At 38.1% G+C, this 11,618-nt stretch overlaps 1 long non-coding RNA gene across 3 annotated transcripts in view; it reads left to right on the top strand.

Moving 5' to 3' along the window:
- Positions 1-11,618, top strand: part of LOC106892575 — a 32,052-nt gene that overhangs the window by 2,123 nt on the left and 18,311 nt on the right. For all 3 annotated transcript variants that reach the window (XR_001412877.1, XR_001412879.1, XR_001412878.1), the window contains exons 2-5: positions 3,050-3,153; positions 4,455-4,503; positions 5,055-5,130; positions 7,806-8,027. This is a non-coding gene — a long non-coding RNA (uncharacterized LOC106892575). The remainder of the gene's footprint in view (positions 1-3,049; positions 3,154-4,454; positions 4,504-5,054; positions 5,131-7,805; positions 8,028-11,618) is intronic.

Raw genomic sequence — 11,618 nt, forward strand, 5'->3', positions numbered from 1 at the left:
ACCACTTGGCAAAACTGAATAATCTACCAAAGCTGAGAATGAGAATACTTTGAAACCACTTCTGCTATAATTGTACTGCTATAATTGTACTTCATCTACTGATGAAGTAGTAATTCCCTTCTTGTCCTGGGCAAACTCTTATAGTTTTTTGCCCAAGCCTCCCAAAAAATCTAGTTGTCAGAGAGTCAGTCACTTAAACTCCAGCCACACAACCACCGAATTATGTTTTCTGTCATACAGATAAATCCTCCAGATCACAAGTAATAGATAAAGGCAGCTCAGAAGAATCAAACCACTAGAAAGATCAACCTCTTATTCTTGAAGTTATGCGTGATTTCTTCTTGCCACAGCTTCTTTTACATTTTTCAGCATTTTAGCTAGAATTGAACCCTTAAGTAAGGGGTTCTCTTTTCTTTCCCTCTCTTCATTCCTTTTTTCTCTCTCTCCTCTTCCTCCTTTATGGCTCCTTCTTTTCACTGTGGGAGGCTGCATTCAAGATGACACACGGCATGTCAATCAACTTGGACATCACGTTCAACTATTCCAATATGAAAAGTACCATCATATTCATCCTAATATCAGACTTTAACAACTTTACATTGTAAATATATCCACAAAACTGGTCTGTAATACACAAGCAGGTTCAGCACGGCCCACGCCTGCAGTTTCTTGGTGCCAAAAGATAGCAGCAGGAAGTTATTTCTTTAGTAGGACCCCATACACCCGGGGAGCTCTGGGTTACTCTTACGACTTCCCCCGGCTGTCAAAAAAAATATTCCTATCTCTTAAGATTTGGCCACAGACTTTTACTTACAACAATGAAAGTCCTGTATGGTATGTCTAGTGTTGTACAGCTTTCCTGGTCATCCATGATTTGTTAAGCTCTTTTAGTTTCAAAATATAATAGTAACCACAGGAGCAAGGAAGAATAGCTTCTGGGTACAAATCGCTACAACACTTTAAAATTCTGTGGTTTTCCCAGTCAATTAGATTTTGAAGTACCACTGAGAGAATAGTCTGTTTTCTGTATTCTACTGTTGGAAATGTTTCTCATGGTATATGCCAGATAAAGTATATATTGCCTTATAATAAAATTTGGGTTTATTTAGCACATGTTTAATGAGTGCCTCAACCGACTAATTAGAACAAGTAACCCAGAGGTCCATTATAAACTGCTAAAAGGACAGATATGCTGTCCCTAGGAAAAGAAATATGACTGCCTTTATTTATTATTAATCATTACTATAGTTAACCAATTAACAAATCACTTTATCCTTTCAGGCTTATCAGGATAGGCATATTTCTATGTTAATTATTATCACTAAGTTATTAATGGTATAGAATAAAAGAATTAAACATTTTATGTTACTTTGCTCTAAGCAAACAATAGCCCTTAAGGTTTGGAACCTCCAACCCCCTAAATAAATTATTTAAATAGTAAAGTAATTCATTTCCTAAATGCTATAACCATCTTTACGCTGCATGCCCATTTTTCTAGGTAAATGGGTAAGTATACTGCGTTTAGGCAGAAGATTCTCAGTCTTCGCAGTAAGGACTGTGGCTTTTAGAGTACATGGAGCAGACTGGCTTTGATGCAGAGCCAGCGGTGGCACTGCTCTCTGGTTATTCCATCTGCCTGCCAGAGTCCCACTGTCAACTCTGAGTTTTGTGTGAAGAGATTCAACGAAACATTTCACGCGTATCTCTAAAATAACTCCTGTACTGGCTAGGGGAGTAAGATGTGTCCTATTTTGTTCGCTTTGCGTAGAGTAGTTCACTCTCTTGAGAGCAAATATTTTAGTTCTTGTTTCTCTGATTATCGTGTCAAGGTTTTCAGTGGAGCAAGAACTGGACTTGTGGCTCTTTGTCTTAAGGGGCGGGGGGGTACCCATTGCCCTTGGCTAAGGAATTGCTCTCAAGTTTAGTCTTTTTTTGGTGCACTGAATATTTAATTAGTTATTGCAAAGTGGAACAGCTTTCAGGCTGAAATGGGAGGGGGAAAATATTTTCCTCCCTCATGAATATCTTATGGGATATTCTCCTGGAAGGTAAGAATTCAGATCTTCTCAAGCAGAGAAGAGAGTGAACCCGGGTCTCTTACACTCAAGCTCAGGGCATAGGCTTGGAATTAAATTAACTAGAAAGCCGCCTAGTTCTAAATGGGTCAGCCTGTGTATGCGTAAAAATAGTCCAGGTAAGTTAAGTCACCTTGATTTTCCTGCAATAGGCAGGCGCCCTGTGAATCCTAACTAGGGCGAGGATCCATATTTGAGGCACAGTTTTCCACCATCACAATCTCTAATTGTTCCCTTAAGCATATGCACCAAGTTTTTGTGAATCCTACTGTGATCCCACTGTTAGAGATTTAATTCTTCTCCTGCAACGTGTAAGAAACCTCCAAGCCAAAGCAAGGACGGAGACTTGACTAGGTAGCTAGGCACCAGGAAGCAGTTGTTTTCCCTAAATTTTAAGCATGTGTGAACCCTTACTGGAGCAAACACATAGAGATATCATGGTCCTCAGGTAAACCAAAGGCAGTGCCCTAGATGCCTGGCTTTCTCAATAGTATCCTAGCCTGACAGACATTGTCAAAAGGGAAGTTTAGGGGGTGAGTGAATTATCTTAAAATGTATGCTTGACTGGCTGTAAGCCCTATGAGAACCCCAAGGTTATACTTGGTATCAGGTTTAGCTTCAATACTAGCTTCTTTTAATGTCACTTTAAAAGATGTTATCTATGTCTGAAATGCTTACCCATCCAAGATGCATGGAAAATAGAAATCACAAAGTGTTTCTCAATAACTTCCCACCTAGCTATTACCTTCTGCTGCTGAAAATCATCAGACCTTGATAGATAGCTTGGGTGTTCCATCACTTCTCTTTGTTAAATATTTGAACGCCTGGCAGGTTTCCTCTTTTCATGTTCATGTACCAAGTGAAAGATAAAATAGAAATAATGACAATTTTTTTGTTACGTGATAATTGTGTCAGTTTTAGGTTAATTCTCCCATTGTGACTATGTTCCTCCTAAACATACTTTTATCTTTCAGTCAGCAAGTACATTTTGGGATCCCATTTACAATAAGGTCTCCAAACAGAAGATTTATCTGAGAAAACGTTCTAGCAGCTCCGAATTATGGCAGTTGTTAATGAGGTAAATAAACAAATATTTCTGTAAATTGATGCTGGATGCTTTCTTTATGATATCTGAGAATTCCCTGACTCTCACTAAAACCACTTTTCCTTGTGAATACCCTGTATAATTTGCAGTTTTTGTTGTTTTCCAACCTAAATTTAAGCAATGATACAAAGCTTTTGTTGTCAAAGTTATTTGCATTTTACAGGGCATCTATACTATATTTTTGCTACAAAGACATAATAGAAAATATGTGAGGGAGAAAGGAAAATGGAGGGGGATGAGGTTGATTTCTGTTTGGCACTTTCACTTCTTATATTTAATTGATAAAACCTGCCAAATTTGATTTTAGAGTCTGCACATACAGCATATATCAGAAGTGCTAGTACATTTTCAGAAAGGAAAATCAAGACAATAATTCAATGTGAGAAGCTCATTCTTAACTGATAGATTAGTTGAGGTTTCTCGGCTCACTGTACGTTGTAAGAGCAACATAGAAGATGCTGTTACTAACCATGGGAAAGGGTTCATCTTAAGAGAAGAATTTGTTAGTTGAGGAATGTTACCTTCATAATATACTTTCTACCCAAAAGGTCAGAAATACCTGAAGCCATGTATTAATTCTGTACTCTTCGGACAAGGGCCACAAAAGGAGCACTTTAGAATAAAAACCAAATTGGAATAGAGTTTGAGAAGCTCTAGTGTCCTGCCAAAAGGTAGAATCAGCTGTACCTGTCTCTGTGTGGACAGATGTTAGTCTAATCTGTTCTTTAAAAACGCTTACGATCAACAGGAATTCCACAGCCTCCTTGAGTAATTCACCTGAGACCTTAGTTGTTTGACCTGTAGAAAAGTTTTGTCTGTCTTAATATCTAACACAGTATAGATAGCTATTAGCACCAGTTTTATACATCTAAAAGTTTAAATCTTAAAAAAAGTCCTTAACATTTTCATTAAACTGACTTCATTATTCTTTTCTTTTTGTTAGAGAAAGAAAAGTTCAAATAGATTAACTGATACAGCTGAGGTCACCACTGAAAGTCTATAAAGAAAAAGCTGGGTTGAGTGATCCATTTCAAGCTTGTTTCAAGGTAGTTTAAGGCAAAAGCCTTTTTCAAGCTCCCCTCACTTTTTCAGTTGTATAAAATTCTACAGTACAAAGATAAGCTATCTTTCTACACTCCTCATGTAATCAATCTGTGTTGTTAATAGCTCGCCAGTGAGATATGTCTGCGTCATCAACCCTTTTGATGGACAGCTTTTTATCAGTAAGTTGCAGAAGCTATATAGTAACAAATTCCAAACTTTCTTTTTTATAGAACAAAAATGTATTTATTCAGCCAGAGCTGTGCACCAAAAAAATTAGAGGTATGTACCGTTTCTTAGAACCCACTTAAACTGATGCATTTGCCAAAATTTCAATGTTGTTATTATTTCTATTTATTCAAATTAATTATTTTTTTTACCTCCCAGTGAGTTCTCTCTCTCTCCTCTCTCCCTCCTCCTCTCTCTTCTTTTTACAAAAGACAATTCTGAGCAAATCAACAGCTAATGGCATTGCCTATAGAGCTTGGAGTAGTTCTGTGAGAGCACCTTGCTTTGGCAGTGAAGCTTATTCTTCAACTGGATACACAATCGCTGCTTTATCAAGCCAAAACTTCCAATTATCCCAAAATTTTCCACTATGAGGACTGAACAGAATCTTGTCCAGGGCAGATTAAGTTATGAGATCACAATTCTCTAAGCTATCTGGTGGATGAAGTGGTATCTTTAGCCATAATGGTCGTTATCCATCTATAGAAAATATTAAAGTATGTTTTTGGAAAATTTACAAATGTTGCTGGCAAGTGAGAAAGAGAGGGGGGAAAAAAGCTAGTGATCTTTTCACTGATTATGTGTAATTTTTATCTGAACGACAGTTGGGAAGAGAAAGAAGCTGGGCAAACCCCAATCCTTGCTGTGAGACTGCGGAGGGGAGAAGCAAACGTCTAGCAGGTAAGAAATCTGTTCAGATTTCCTGAAGCTCATGACCAAAGGGCAGATGTAGGGACTAACAGCTCTTTTCTGAACTGGCTCTAACCTTTAAAAATAGTTCAGTCTGTGTATGCATAAATCATAGTTCTGGTTTATCCGTGAGTTTTATTTTTAGCTTCCTTACCCATGCTTTTGCTGATTTTCATCAAGTGGCTTGCAGGATATATATCACCCTCCTACCTGTTGTGTCCCTGCCTGAGGCTTTTTCACCTCTCCCCTACCTCCAGATGCTTCAAAGGGTGCATCAGAGTGTGACGGCGAGGAGGTCTCTGGCAGCGCCGTGGGGACAGCACTTCAGAAGTCTTGTTCCTTTCACTGCTGCGGCGGCTGGCTGGGAGCAGAGTAGCTGGGTGGGTGGAGGAGGGAAATGGAGCAGCAAAGTGAAATTAGCAAACGCTGAAGCTCCGGAGCCCACATTAGTGTCACTCTGCTGCTCCTAGCAGCTAGAAGCCGAGCAGCAGAGGTCAGAGTGGGACCTGGTGAGTCTCTGTGCGTGCCCAGTGTGACGGCCAGCATCCGTCTGCACTGCACACCTCCACCTCCAAAGAGGGGAGCAAGCTCGGGTGCTGCTCTTGCTCCGTGTTTCATACCCAAATATTGTCTCCCCACCCCGAGATACCTGAAGAGTGTTGATAAGGGATGGACAACACACTAATTTTTGATTAATTTTTGTTATTTAGCCTTGGAAATTAAGAAATCTTTTTGTATAATTACCCCCAGGAATGCTAAAAACTTTCTGGAGTATAGACTATCTTTGGCTCTAGGTATTACATAGTAATTAGTTACTTGCTAATACTTAGAAGATATTGCAGTTAAAATAAGGTTATTTACTAGAAGTGCAATAAAAGTTCGTCAGAGATATATTGAGTAATTTAGTGAACAGTTTGGTAGACTTCTTTGTTTCACCGTGGGCTTAATTATTTTATCTGACAGTTTAAGTAAACACTTGATCATACCCACTTACACATTGCTCATCTTGAAGGTGATAAATATGGTATTACACCTCAATAAATATCAGAGAAACTGTATACAAAATTTCAGATTTGCAGAATCTGAATTCTGTGACCTCTAAGCGTTCTGCTACATTAAAGATGATTTCAAAATTCTTAGCACAGATTGTATCTTTTATAAGAAAGATCAAAATCTACTTCCAAGCAACAAATTTGCAATGCAAGTATACCAGATCCCTGCAGCATTGACTTTTAAGGACTAAGTGTTGATTTGCCATAAGACTTCTTTTTCATTGAAGTTTGAAGAGGTGGGGAGATGTTCTCAGTGCTGGTTATCAGATGTGTGTTTGATAGATGATTGCTAGTTACCAGATGTGTATGGAAAAAGCTATAAGCTTTTCTGTAACATTTTTAGGTGCTTCAAGTATTTCAATTAAACTCTACTGCAATGCAAATACAAGGTGAGCTTTGCAGTATCACTTAAGACTATGGTCACAGCAGGGTTGTAGAAATTTCAAAGGAGATCATAAAGAGCTAGAAAAACAATAATTCTTTACTGTTCATTATTTAATTTACTTATAAAACGGGGATAAATAATAAAGAAATTATAAGAAAGGTATTGAAATTGAGTTGAGATGTAAGATGAGAAGCAGGAGTAATTACTACTAAATTATTTCCTCTAGTCAGAAAACACACGATTTTTTAATGACTGGCAGCAGCTCAGTTCCTTCAAGGCAAAAGAAGGAATGAGGAAATACTTTTACTTTTGCTCATAGTGATTATACATGCCGAAGGAAAAGAGAAAGTATATTATGCAGAGGGTGACTGAGTACTGAAATTTAGTCTTTATTTGCTCTGATTTGCTTTCTCCGCAAGACAAAATAAGAAAAACAGTTTTATCTTTAATATCGAGAATTATACAACCAAAGCTTTCCAGCTTTCTGTGGAATTCAGCCTCTTTAGTGGCAATATCATGATAAAATAAATCTCTGGCTTTTCCTGAAATTATGTTATTGCTTTTTATGTACTCTGTTATATGCTATATCAGAAACATCTCATGCTGAATGTTACTCTTAATAGCCATTTCCAAAAGGCTTTTTTTTTGTATGTCATGTTTAATAATAAAAGTTTTGATTGAGTTTGCTGCAGTTTATTTTCAGAATGACTTTCAAATGCACTGCTTGTCTGCACGCTGAAGTGAAAATGTAAGCAATACTAGTGACAAGCATATTTTGCTTTTTTGCAGATTTCAGACACTTTCTAAGGTCGTGTGGGTATTGCTGGCCAAGCATCAGTAGTTTATTCGTTGCCTGATTACAAGTGGAATTGTAAATGGAATGAAATAAGATGGATATGGAGGATTACCAACTGCTGTTGGCATACAACGGCATGCTTAAAGATGTCTTCATTCATTAACAGGCTATTTTAGCCTGCCAAGGTTGAAAATGAAATGCAAGTCACAGCTTGTACATTTATCACTGTAAGGAAAGCATCCTGCCAGTACTGGTTAGGCAAAGTGTACTTGTAGCCATTAGTAGTCCAGTCTGATTATCGGGCTCAATCTGTTTCTAATGGCAACCTTTGCAGTGACAGCATTGTTTCCATCTGTGCTCACATGAGAGATTCGAAATCTTAGCGTTTAAAGTTCTGAAATAACCTTACAGACACAATTATTTCCTTTCTTAGGGATTGTTCCAGCTGGTGTTCGGCAACCCGGTGTACCTGCAACAAGCAAGCTGGCCCCTACCTTCTGCTTAGCAAGCCAACTAATAGTTAGCCAGCATTGCCTCCAATTACAACAGGTACTGTGGCTTGATATCTGAGGTTTGTTCTCTTAAACTACCTGCAGCTCTCCCGCCCAGCACTCCAGTGAATGACAGCACTGCTGCTCCTTCTCACAGAGAGATGGTAAGTGCTTGTTAACAAACCTAAAGTGAAAATTGCTTGCAATTGTTATATGTCAGGAGGAAAGTGAGATACGGGGGTAGGTGGAGGGAGGGAGGGAGGGCAATAGGGAAAAGTAGGAAGATGCAGGGGCAGTGGTGGGAATGTGCTGGCTGGCCTTGGAAAAAATATGGGACAATGAATGGGTAAAGAAGCTGTTGCATATAACCTGATGTTTTTATTGAGTTTTCACTTTTACTGCTACATTATACCTTGTACAACAAATTTTGATCACATACGTGTCATGCCATACATTATTTCAGCTCTGCTAAATCAAACTGTTTATAAACTTTTTTTCTTTGTAGTACAAGTAAATATTTCTCCTTTAGTGAATAATTGTTTTGAGTCCCAAAAAGCTGCATTATGAAGTGCGTGTATCTATGTATTTTCTTCTGTTTTAAATATACCTGTCAGATGTAGTAGAACTTTTGTTTTCCGAAGGGCCTTTTTGTAGTTACCTTGGAAGTCAGGAATGATAGGCAAACCATCAATCAATCAATCAATCAATCATTTAAGTATAGGCATAATAATGCAAAAAGATAAGAGGAAGGTGCCAGCTCTTTTTCATTTCTTACCAAAATAAAATATGCCTAACTTTGGAACCAATGTATTATTTAAAAGTTATGGTTTTCTCCTTCATCTTGAATAGGCCATGGTAAATTTAAAAGTAGAATTCTTCCTCATTGAAGTTTTATTGCACTGTAGAAGAAACAGCTATGCCAGTTTAAGATGTTACTGACTCCTGGCTGCCCAGTACCTCTACTGTAATTTATTGATCTTCCAACACAACTGGAGAAACAAATTCATATATTCTTAAGAGAAAACCTGGCAGTAAGAGCATGTGTTGTGCTAAGCTCACCTGGCTGGCTTGGCTGGGATGGATGGGCATTATGGTGACCTCCAGGAAAAGCAAAAAGTCAGACTGGTCCTAAACTGGCATTTCTGCCCCGAGCATCCAACAGCAGCTCGAGCACAGGGAACCTTAGTTGGTACCTTTGTCCCAGAATGGGGACTGACGTGGCAACCCTTTTCTGTTCTTGAGTGGGAAAAGTGAATCATGAGGATGATGGCAAGTGTCTGAGTATCTGTATAAATGGATGGTGACCATTTAAATATTTGTCAGTATGAAAGAGTAAGTGAGGGTGCCTATGTGCAAGTTAAAGTGAAAGTGTATGTTGAAAGGTTAAAAAGCAAATCTTAATGTAGGATAAAGAGTGCTTTCCACAAAGCCGTAGGAGAAATGTAGCTAACTGAAAGAAAAAGCAAACAAGGAGATGGAAGGGAAGGCACAGCACTGAGGACACAAAGTCAAGAGAACAAAAACAAAAGAAAGAAAATCAAGTACTGTTGGAAGGAAATAAAAATGTTTTCATAGCTCTGACCGTAACCAGATGATATGTTAAATAAAATAACTCTAAGAAATAGAAAGGTCTGGATAAACACACTATATGTTCCTAAACATCTTTCTTTCTTAATCTTTGAGTAATATCAGACAAATTGTGCCATTTGAAAAAAAAACCAAACAAACAACAACGCACCAAAAAACCAAACTGAATGACAGGGACTGTATCAAACAACTTAACCTCAACCTGTTTCAAAGTCTGACTGTATAACTTTATCCAAGTTTCATGAATAACTAATAAACTGAAGCAGAGGCTAAAAGCTTTTGATGTGGAGACTCCAAATATCTGAGAATTGGGTTCATTAAAAGAAAAACCAATGAGGCAAAGCTTAAAGTATCTGATTTATCCAACTTCTTCCAAGATTTGTCAGTTACTACTGTGCACATTGCATTTCTGTGATAGTAATTTAGCGCAAGTCCCTTCTCCGTAACCAAAATTCAGCTTCCTTGACTGGAATTGAGATAAAAATGGGCAGAAGAAAGCAATCCTATCTTCCAGGGTTTAAAGAATAGTAGGAGAAATTCACATAAAATAAGGGCTCATTCTCTGGAGGTGAGGGTGAGATATTAAATTATTAATATCTTTCAATATATTAAAGGCCAATGGGATGTTTTGAACAAATAAACATAATTTAATTCTTAATGAATTATCAAAAAACCCCTCCCAAATGACTAGAAGCAAAAATTGAGTTACTACAATTTAATTTTAGCTTAATTCTGTCGCAAGCAATCTTAATATCTGAAAAATGAATTGAAACCGTGTTAACTGTCTGGTTAGTGAGCAGTGTAATAATTAAGCTGCAATAAACAGGAAACTAGGTCAAAGAGCTCAGGTATATTACAACAGACCAAGGTTTAAAATATCCAAAATTAATGTTATATGGGAAATAACTGAACAGTCATTATTTCATTCTTATGCAAATCTACCAAGACTGAGGCAGAAGCAATGTCTGGAGAAGTTAAAAGGGAATGCGGAGAACTCTGCATCCTGAGATGTGTATAGAACAGCTGGTTGGACATAATGCATTTCTCAAGGTAAAACAAACGCTGAAATAAGGACACTTCAGTTATTCTTTTTCTGTCCCAAAGTCAGTTCCACATGCTGTAGTTTTGATGAAAGTACACTGGAGAGAAGGAACATGGAGGCGAGTTTCTGATTTGATTATAGTTAGGCACAGTTTAAAACAAAGATGTGAAATCCTCAAAGGTTGCAAGAAAAAAAGCACAGACACGACAAGAACCATAAAGAAGTGGGGGGGAGCGAGGGGGCTGCTCCCCAAGGCTGAGGGTCAGTTTGTTGCTGGGAGGGTGGCTGCCAGCCCAGGGGGAGCATATCAAAATATCCTGGTATCACACTCCTGCCACCCCGCTGTGGTGTGTTTTAGCAGAACACACCCATTTTAAGGGCAGTCATGCTTTTGAGTCTGCACATGCAGTAAAAGCGATCATCCAAAGCCATCCAAAGACTTATGGGTAAAGTTTCTGTCGTGAGGATGAATTAATCTCACCGAAGCTTAGCTGCCTGCGCTGCAGACATCACAGCTGAGCTTGTCATCCTCAAATTAATTTATATTCAATTAAGACTTTTTTAGGGTGCAGAGCATCTGACTGATTTTAGATATCTATTTTAAGCTGTGCTGAATATTACCTTAAATATGCTGCTTTTTTTTTTCTTTTTTTTTTCTCATGTACTCATATGGGAAGTTTAACAGAGTAGCTGAAAGGCCATAACACTCATGGCAGGTCTCTCTGGTCACATGAATATTTTTCTCTGTGCCTCCGTTATGTGCTGATATGAACATTTTTAAAGAAGATAAAATTGAATTTTCTTCAGAAATATTTTTGGGGTGTATGTGGTGAAAGTGCTACTGAAGACACTGTCATAAAGACTGGAAGAGTGTTGTCAATGGTGTGTCTATGTCCAAAGTGTCTATGGACCTGAGACACTTGTAGTAGGAGTTCATTCTCTCAACAACACTCTGCATCACAGTCACATCTGAAAGTACGTACAAACATCTATGACTCAGTTAAACACTACTCGGAAGTCAGTCAGTAGAAAAATTATTTCATATTCATATGGGGCTTTTTTGTTTTATTTTCCCTCCTCCTGCAACAACAGTTGGTTAACATTTTCCTCCTCGTCAAAATAACCC

This window comes from Calidris pugnax, unplaced genomic scaffold (genome assembly GCF_001431845.1).
Source record: "Calidris pugnax isolate Ruff unplaced genomic scaffold, ASM143184v1 scaffold42, whole genome shotgun sequence".
NCBI lineage: Eukaryota > Metazoa > Chordata > Aves > Charadriiformes > Scolopacidae > Calidris > Calidris pugnax.